General features: G+C 29.5%; 1 non-coding gene across 1 annotated transcript; it reads left to right on the top strand.

The window, feature by feature from the left end:
- The first annotated feature begins 8,251 nt into the window (after positions 1-8,251).
- TRNAN-GUU (transfer RNA asparagine (anticodon GUU)) lies at positions 8,252-8,324 on the top strand. Its single transcript has one exon. It is a non-coding gene; the product is annotated as a tRNA-Asn (tRNA).
- The last annotated feature ends 2,340 nt before the right edge of the window (positions 8,325-10,664 follow it).

Genomic DNA, 10,664 nt, shown 5'->3' with positions numbered 1-10,664 from the left:
TCTCACAAAATCCATTCAAGAAACGGCATGGTCTTGCTCATCCCCTCCTACCTCCAAAAACACCACCAAAAACCTCCCTCTCTTTACTAGATCTTTAATAGTAGAAAAACGAAAAGCCCGAGCAACTTGGCAGAGAACAAGATACCCATCCGACAAACGTATATTCAATAATCTCACAAATAAACTCAAAAGACACCTTGCCCAAATTAGGTCTGAAAACTTCGCAAAACATCTAATATCTCTTTCCTCAAGTGACAATTCACTTTGGGAAACTACCAGGAAAATACTCCGTAGTCAACCTCCAGTTCCACCTTTAAGAAAAGCAGATGGAACGTGGGCAATAAACGACACTGAAAAATCGAATATATTCCGTCACCATCTGGACTCTACATTTAAACCACATGCCGATACTCTCTCCACTAGTCAAATTCACAAAGTAAATCACTTTTTACTCTGTCCATTACCAATGGATCTACCTCCCAAACACATACGACCAAGTGAAGTAAAATATACCATAGACAAATCTGCTCGAAAAAAAACCCCAGGCTTTGACCTAATAACTGCTGAAGTAGCTTCTCAATTACCTAAAAAAGTTATACTATTATTAACTCATATATACAACTCTATGATAAGACTAACTTATTTCCCCACTTTATGGAAATTCTCGATAATAGTGATGATACCAAAGCCAAATAAACCTCCTGATATCCCTAGTTCCTACAGACCTATTAGCCTACTCCCACTCTTCTCAAAAATTTTCGAAAAACTTATCCTAAAACGTATTATCCCAGTTATCGAATCAAATACTCCAAACAACCAGTTTGGCTTCCGTACCAATCACAGCACTATACATCAAGTCCACCGCTTAGTAGATAAAATTTCATTCTCTCTGGAAAAAAAACAAATATGCACTGCTGCATTTCTAGACATGGCTCAGGCCTTTGATAAAGTGTGGCACCAAGGCCTCCTTTTCAAACTGAAATCTATCTTCCCACCTTACTACTACGTATTATTCAAGTCATACCTTGAAGACAGACACTTTGCTGTGCGCTCTGGTTCAGCCTTATCTGAAATAAATCCCATCCATGCTGGAGTTCCCCAAGGTGCCGTAGCAGCCCCACTTTTATTTAATCTATACATTTCCGATCAACCCACAACTAACCATACGATCACAGGCGATTTTGCCGATGATAAAGCCATTATGGCGCTTCACTCAGAACCAGAAATAGCGTCCAACCTCGTACAAATCCACTTAAATCTACTCCAAACCTGGTATAAAGATTGGGGAATCAAGATAAACGAGTCAAAATCCACCCACTGCACTTTCACTTTAAGACCAAGGAACTGCCCTACCATAACCCTTAATGACTTACCCATCCCACCCACACAAAATGTCCGATATCTCGGCCTCCACTTGGACCGTCGACTAACCTGGGCCCATCACATCCACACCAAACGTATCGCACTGAATAACCGATCCCGTCAACTACGTTTCCTTCTAACATCTAAACACATCAATCTTAGCAACAAAGTACTTCTATACAAACTACTACTAAAACCCATATGGTCATATGGTATACAACTCTGGGGTTCGGCCAAACCATCGAATATAAAGAGAATTCAAACATTTCAATCAAAATGCCTTCGACAAATTACCAAAGCACCCTTCTATGTCTCAAATGATACACTCCATAATGACCTCTCTATTCCAACAGTACAACATGTAGCCAAAACTCTGTATAAACGATTCCATTCAAATCTCTTCAACCACCGCAATCCTCTAATCTCAAACTTATTTACTCCCAGAATCCCAGGTGACCCTGGAAGACGTTTAAAACGCAAATGGTGTCGGGATCTCCTGACTGAATAAAACCCATCCACAATCTCAAGAAGTTCCATCGCTGGATGGGTTCTTCACTCAAGTCATCAGTCCCTTTTATTTTATTTTATTTTATTTTTATTCTATTTCTTATCAACACTTATACTCATTGTAAAAATATATTTACAGATTGTATAATAAAACAAAATATACTATACTAAAAAAAAAAAAAAAAAAAGATCCTCTTACAATTACATATAGTACTCTTACAAGTACATGTATCCAGAACGGACTTCATATTTTTATTCTCTGATTAATTTTAAGTTTGGGCCTTATTAAGGTAAGTCACTGTAAAAATGCCACATTTCATAAAAAATAAAATTGACTTATGTAATATATTATATTATTAAAACACTTAATAATATTATATTATACAGCCATTGGGGTAGTAGCGTATTATTTCGTCTATGTGAGTCCGTCATTTATTAGGTATATTTTCTTTCTTGGACATAATATTATCATTAATTACTATAATGCTTCAGAATATTTTAAAATGTTAATTTATGGCCGATATCGATTATAATTAGAGCCCGGATTTCTATGCAATTGCATATTTTTTTCCTTTTAATATTTTTGGATTGTTGTCAGTTATCTCCACGAATCATCATAATTTGAAGCTAATGGAGAAATTTTTTTTTGCATATTTCTGCATATTTAAAGGTTATTGCATATTTTTGCATATTTTGGAAAAATTCAAAATTTATTGATGTTTTTTCCAAAAACAAAGGCCTAATAGTATTACGTAACATTAATAAAGTATTAATAGGGGAAGCGGAAGTGGTTCTACTAGATCAAAACTATAAAGATCCAATGATTTTAAGCTCTTTTAAATTTGCTCCAATAACTTCGGTAGATGTTGAACGATCATTTTCAATATACAAGCATTTATTAACAGATAGACGGCACAGTTTTACCGAAGAAAAACTTGAATATCATTTAATAATTAATTTTAACAATAAAGAATAAAAACACACATTTTGAGTTGTATATTTTGTTTTTTTTTAAATAGAAATAATTATGTATTTATTTGTATGTGTTTAAATTTAAATATTTGTATTTTTTTCGTGCTTAACATTATTTTTAATTTTTTAATATAACTTTTTTTATTGCATATTTTTTGCATATTTTAATGATTTTCACTGCATATTATATGCATATTTTGATACTTTTTAGTGCATAATTATCCGGGCTCTAATTATAATGTATAATAAAAATCTGATATATATGACGATGAATAGGGGAGATCAGATAGAACGTTCAAAACATTACCAAAAAGGCCACCCGTACTCGCGGTATACTTTACCCCGTAATTAACCGAACATATCCAATTCCACTAACTACCAAACTTAGCATACTTAATCTATACGTCTCCCCCGTTCTTACATATGCTGGCCCTTCTTGGGCACCCTTTCATCGGTCCTTCACATTGGAGGCGTATCGAATCCGTCCAAAATATTGGTATGCAAACAATAATAAGTATGTCCACTATCGTCAAAAATTCGGTTCTTCTTAAATCTGTAAACTTCAAATCCATCCAAACCTCTATTCAGTACCAATCCAAATCAATGTTCTACAAAAGCTCCTTCTCAGATTATGACCACTTCGACTTCTAGTTAAAATTCACACTCCTTCTACGACCAAAAAATAACCCAAACCCTACCCATTAACATGGATTAATCCAATAAACATAACCATCTCAAACTTCCACCCACTAGTAGACAACCTTAGCATAGCCATCCCTCCAAAGCAAAACAAAGCCTCATATACATTTTTTAACCAACACAATAACTAAACTTTCAACACAATACAAGTACGAAGACAAGAAGACAAGAAGAACCACCAGAGCAAACCGACGTAGACGAACCGCACTACAAGTTGCCAATCGGATAACGGTGACGTTCGGCGACAACGACGTCGACAGGAACGACCTCCGAGGTACCGATAATATCCGAAGACTCCTCGTACAAACCCGCGAGCAATCTATTCGGGCATTACTATACTATTCGTTTGTTCGAGACAACGGTGACGTAGAATAACTTGAATAACATTTATGGAAACGAATCCCGAACGATCCGCACTTCTAAAATTATTGTCTTAAGATATCATATTATATTATAGTGCCTTTACACTCAGAATCGTTTTTCGTATACAATAGTTTTAAATCATTGAATTCAAGTTTAACACGTCCATTACAGTGACTTCTCTAAATACATAAATACATAATTAAAATAAATAATTTGTTGTTTTTTTAAAAATACAATATATATTACGTAAAAATGAAACTACAAAATGTTTATATTTTGCAATAACTTTGGGCTTGCAGGTTGGTTTTTTTAATGGGGTGGGGAGGCTAACACTTTCCAAAGTGCTCCCTACTTCTATCAACACCAATAAGTATAAATTTACGAAGTGTTTAATATTTTAACGACTGAAAAGATGAGCTGTATACTAAAATTATTGATCAAACAAGTCAGAGTTATAAAATACAATATTATCATATTATATATACCAGCTAGATAGCTAACTTAATAATATTATTAATATTTTAAACTAATTGTGTAATTTTGTTAGTTGAAAATATTACAATCTACAATAATTTATGAAATACTTAGAACATGATTATAAGGATTACAATTTAAATACTCTTTTTAATAGAGGAAAACAATGGCAAGGTGAACAAATTGAGCTTAAAAAGCTTTGTAAATCGACTAAACCCTGCACACAAATTACATTACAGAAAATAATGGGAAGTCTTTGGGTATAACTCAAGTATCCGATTGACGTGAAGCTGTCAAATGATGTAAAATGGAAAAAAATAGCATTCATTCCATGGATAAATTGATAAATAGTTATAGTTCATTTTTTAGTGTATATAGTATCTGAGACCTCATCTCTTAGAATTGTCAAAAATATAACGAGCATATTCAAGTTGAGAAAAGCTGCTTATTTCAGACTTTTGAACCACGAAAAGTGGAATTGTAATAACTTGTAATTATACATAATTATAAAAGACAAAAATACAAGACCTATTTTTACAATATTTAACCCGCAGTTGGTAGGTAAGCATTTGTAATAATATGATTAATAATTTGCAGTTCAGTGGGTTAACAAATTACGAGTCATTAAATTACTTGTATTTACAATAATTTTCTAAAAATCTTACCAACTTATTTAAACTATAACGGTTGAATTAAATTGTATTTCTTGTAATTATGTTATTACAATAATTTAAAAAATATAGGACTTTGTAGACATCTATTAATTTAGCTAAATACTATACTAACATTGTTATTATTTTATAAGCATAGAAAATAAATATACTAAATATATAGATAGTAAAACAAGTTAGTAAACAGTTATTAATGTATAATAACTACACAAACAAAATTTAAAATGTTTGCCGACCTCCTACTTCATGGAAATAGTGGTAAATCGAAATGAGAGTGGAATGGACATCTACGTGTTGAAAAATTGTTATCATAATTTTGTTCCCTGAGAATTTATATTATTATAATAGTAAATAATAATTATGTAGGTACATAGTGTAGGTGTATGCATTAATTGTCAATATTCTGCAGACGTTTGCATCATTTGCAGTATCGCAAATATTTGTAAATAATATTTCTCTCCTTGAACATAAGTCTGACCATCATTACAGTTTGTATATCATTACCACTTTGAGTCTCAGGCTTTTGTATTTTAAGACCTTATCAATATCAGTCAATATGATGGTGACCATTGGTGTCACGAGGTTAATAAATTATTTAATCATTGTTATAGTGTTCACGTGTTACTATACTATCATCTAGGTATATTGTATATTATTTTAAATATTTCTGTAGTTTTATTATTTTATGCTAACATAATATGAACATTGAACACCCATGCATATTGCATATGTTATATATTCTGTGCATTTACATAGCTATTACTATTGACCAAAAAAATATAGACCTTCGTATACACTGCAACACGTGTGCCTAATATCTATGTTTAAAATGTTGAGACAAATAGATGTAAAATCAGCCATTAGGTTAAAATTATGCAGATTAAATTATATGTTGGTACATAATATACTAAATTCTAATAAACAAAATAAATTATAATTCTTAATCGTATACATTGTATTGTTTTTTAAACCTCCTTAATACTATTTATTTATTAGTAGGTATTTAACAATATTGTTCAATTCGAAAATGCAGAATATTTTGAAAAACTTTCTTAAAAAGTATAAAAACTTTTGTATTGTGATTTTCATTTTGAAAAACAAGAAATACAAAATATTACAAAGTTTTTTCATGATGAATGTTAAAGATATTAATATAAGTGTACCTATAAATTTTTCAGGGAGCAGTGAATCACGGGCTATTGGTATTGTGAATTTTTTTTAAGAAATCATTCGTTTGCTGCTGTCATAAAACTCATAAGATTGCAAATTAGCGAAATTCCGACATCATTAAAATGTGCAACTGGCTAATGTACATTATAAACATATAATATTTTTAATTGTACAAGTCAATGCGATTGTTGCATACGGCCTATTTGCGATCGAAATTATGGTGTTTTTTTTATTATAAACAGTTTTCAATATTGAACTAAAGTTCCCTTGATATGGCCGTGTTTGAGTGTTTGCAAGTATAATGTGTAAAGTTGTCGTGTCCGTAAAAGCGTATCCGCGTAGGCACCAAACTTAGGACTACCTACTACTAGTTTTGCGGTTTTTAATACGTGTACCTAATAGCTGTTGATCTAATGATTTCATTTTTTTTTTTTTTACTTCTTGGGATTACAGTTTATACATTGTGTAAGGTCAACTGTTAATTATACGTTAATTTATTTTATACTCATATATTTGTTATGATTAGGGCTCAGATTTCAATGCATTTGCATCTGTTTTTTGTAGTGACTTATAGGTATGATGTTTTCCAAGCTATAAATTCTTTTTAACTTTTCCATGTTGTCACAACAAATATTGTTTTGGGTAATTTTTGACATTTTTAAAGCATTTTTGAATTTTGTAAGATCTATTTCTCGTACCTATTATGAATAAAACAATTGAATTCATTGAAGTATAAACATACTAGTACTCCGTAATATAAATCATTTTCATTTCGAAATTTATACCTATAATATCAGGTAGGTTTTAATTTGGTTTAAATTAGACACGATTGAAATTTATCTTTATTTTATATCAACGAATTATTAGTAATCTGCAAATTTTATCGGAGTATTATGGTGTACTTCAGTAGAGCAGTATAGCCAGTATAATACAAACGTTATTTGTTAAATTACATTTTTATTCATATTTTTAGAGTTCTTAGGTCAAAAATGAATTTTTTGATATTTTTAGGGAAATCTGAGTCCTAGTTATGATTACCCAAATGAATTCGTAGAGATCATGGAACGTGACAAAATTATATCAACTTCAATGCTATTAGTTTCAAATAATATGATACAGAAAACATTTATGGAAAGAAATCTAAAAAATATGGACATTTTTATTGATTAATAAGTACCTCGTACTTATTCGGAAAATATGGTACAGTGTGTCTCATAAGCGACCCAGTGTGCTTAGATAAAATAAATATATCGAGAAGACATGTTCGCGTTCGCTATTTTATTTGTTAACCATTTGAATTTTAAATATACATCATGTAATAATTATTTCATGTTTGTTTATCGTTTGTTTTTAGTAAGACATGATTGCTTGAAAAATCTATGTGTGAGCTACTTCAGGATTTCCGACCATTTTCGGTTAGTTTGTGAGTGGTATATTTATGTAGGTATTCTGTTCTATATAAAAAATTAATATATTACCAATCAAATTAATTTCGTAGCAAACTACCAAACGGGTTAGCCAATTTTTAACTCATCACAAAAGAAAAAAAAAATATTACAGATTTTATAGGGAATAACAATAACGCGTTTTTTGTTTTATATAATTGAAGTCAAAATTATTATTATTAATAGCTACCTAGCTATCTACGAGTACAACAAACATTAGTCAATAATGATTGAAAAACCAATTAACCTAACCTTTGAGTACAAACATTTATTCAAAAGTCTTTTATTCAATATACGGTTAGGTACCTATTCATATTATGATAAATGTTCTCAAATATTTACATTTTTGTACGAATGTACGATTAGTGGTTTTAATAAACGGTTAAATGTAATCTACCCAATATCTATTATTAAATCTCATACGTATACTTGTGGTTGTATTCTGGAACCAGTTTGGTTTAATAGATTTTGTTTTGATTTTGAAATTATATAAGAAAAAAAAATTAAAAATTAAATATAATAAAATTTATTTGCAGTAGTAAGCGAAAATTAATTTAAATAATGTATGAATCTTTATACTATCCGTGGGCCTCCGTGGCGCAATGGCTAGCGCGTTCGGCTGTTAACCGAAAGGTTGGTGGTTCGAGCCCACCCGGGGGCGATTAATTTTTTTCGATTTTTTTTCGACGATTATTCGTGCAGCCGCCTACTTGACAACTGTTAGTTATTAATCATAATATTAGGATTGCTAATAACTATAAGTAATTGTTGCAATTTCTTTTTTGTTCTACCATAATAGTTACTGTAGGTATGATATTTTATTATCATAATAAATTGTCATCTATTATCTTTAATATCACAAATTGCTAATATTATAATATTTATAAAGCTGTGAATAATTATTAATTCATCATTATATGATTATAATAACGTATCACGATTAATTTGTTTTGTTCCTATAAAGTAACTAGATAGAAGATTTAATTAATTAATTTTTTTAAAAGTATATTCAAGATAGGTTATGTTCGAAATGTGTGTTTGAATATAATTTAATTATATTGTTTTTGATGTTTTTAATATAAAACGAAGAATATTGCTTTTGAACTCTGTTGTTGTTGGTGAAAATTGAACGCTTAGATATATTAAAAAGAAATATAGTGCTCATAACTCAACACATAATTTGAATTTGAATTAATACGAGAAATATTGTATGATGCAGATTTTATTTAGTTTATCGAAGTATGTGCAAATTAATTAATAAGTTCAAACGAGCCTTATTGCAGCATCAGTAATATTTATGATAATAGTCAAAAATAGCATGACAACGTGTAAATACGACCTTCGACGATATTATCATTTCATTATCAAAAAGTAAAAACTGAACCTAGGTTATATAACTAATATTATCTTTTTTTTCATAATTCTTGATAAACGTCGAGAACTCACATGAAAAGTATAATGAAAAATTATGTCACGGTTTATCTGTCTATGATATATTATAGATTATTAAAAATTTTGAAATCTTAGATTAAAAAAAAATTTTTTTTATGAATTTCTAGTTTGAAATAATTTGTGAATTTTCGGGATTTTTACATATGATGTCAAAATTCAAACTTTGAATGCTTGTCAAAAAAAATTGTGACTGCGCATTTCTTTTATTTTTCAATTGCTATTGTAAAAATATGATAGGAGTCATGTATTAAATTTTCAAATCTTAGATATAAAAGGAAAATTTTTTATGAATTTCTAGCATAAATTAATTTATGAATTTTCGTGATTTTTACGTATGTTGTCAAAATTCAAACTTTGAATCAGGGATCGAAACCGTTTCATATTTTAACGGTTTCGGTTTCGGTTTTTGAGAGCGGTTTTTAAATTTTCTGGTTTTGGTTTAGGTTTTAAGATCGGTTTTTCAAACTTTTTGGTTTTGGTTTCGGTTTCAAAAAAGGTTTTTTAAAAAAATTATCGGTTTCAAGAACGGTTTTAGAAAATGTTTTGTTTTGGTTTTTGGAACGGTGTTTTAAATTTTTATTATATTTTCCTACTTTTAAAAACCGTTGACCCAATTTTTATTATCTATCTATTAACTATTAAGGGCTGAGCCTAAAGCCCTAAAAATTAAAATATAGGTATCCGATTTGTACACTTTGTGTAGAATGTACATACAATATGCCAAGTTATGATCAACAGAACTAATTTCGTGTTCTCAACAACGTAGGTAGTAGGTACCTACTTGCTTTTGCATACAACATATTATAGTGATCATATTATTCGATTACATTACATTAATATTTAATTGTAATTTACAATAATATTGCATTATATTACAGACTACAGTATAATAAATCTCATCTCATGTTATGCTTATGATATTTGAACAAAATATTAAATTTAAATTTAAATGCATAGTTGCTAAAAAAGGTTTTTGGAGTATTGGCAATTCTGTTATTTAAAAAGGTATAAATACACGGTTAAAATATTTAACACACATTTTTAATCCAAGAGATTGTTAGAAATTTACATATTTCTATTTTTTAATAACATTTGTCGTTTTTATTACCAATACTCAATAGGCAATAAATAATAACATTACAATTAATATAATATAACAACAATACAGATTACTGATTAGTGATTACAAACATGTATAACCGCATAGGGGCGGACAAAATAATAGTAGTTATATTATATTTTAATTTAGAACCAATACAATAAGTATAGAAATAATATAAAATATAAATAGAATATTCGTATTACCAATAGATATTAATATTTCGTAATACTGATTAGTGATTAACTAAGAGCATCGGGATTTTTATTAATAAATTCCAACATTATATTATTTTCTTCAAATGAAAATACTCGTTTTAACTAGAATTATGAATAATATAATTAACTTTATAAAATTTGAAGAAACCGATATTGATTTTAAATTTTAATCGGTTTTTCAAAAACTGATCAAGGACGGTTTTTCAATTCTATGGTTTCGGTTTGGGTTTTA

This window comes from Diuraphis noxia, unplaced genomic scaffold (genome assembly GCF_037042655.1).
Source record: "Diuraphis noxia isolate RWA-SAM2 unplaced genomic scaffold, SU_Dnox_SAM2 contig0001, whole genome shotgun sequence".
Lineage (NCBI taxonomy): Eukaryota > Metazoa > Arthropoda > Insecta > Hemiptera > Aphididae > Diuraphis > Diuraphis noxia.
Note: the sequence above shows the minus strand (reverse complement) of the source record. Positions and strands in the feature narration are given on the sequence as shown.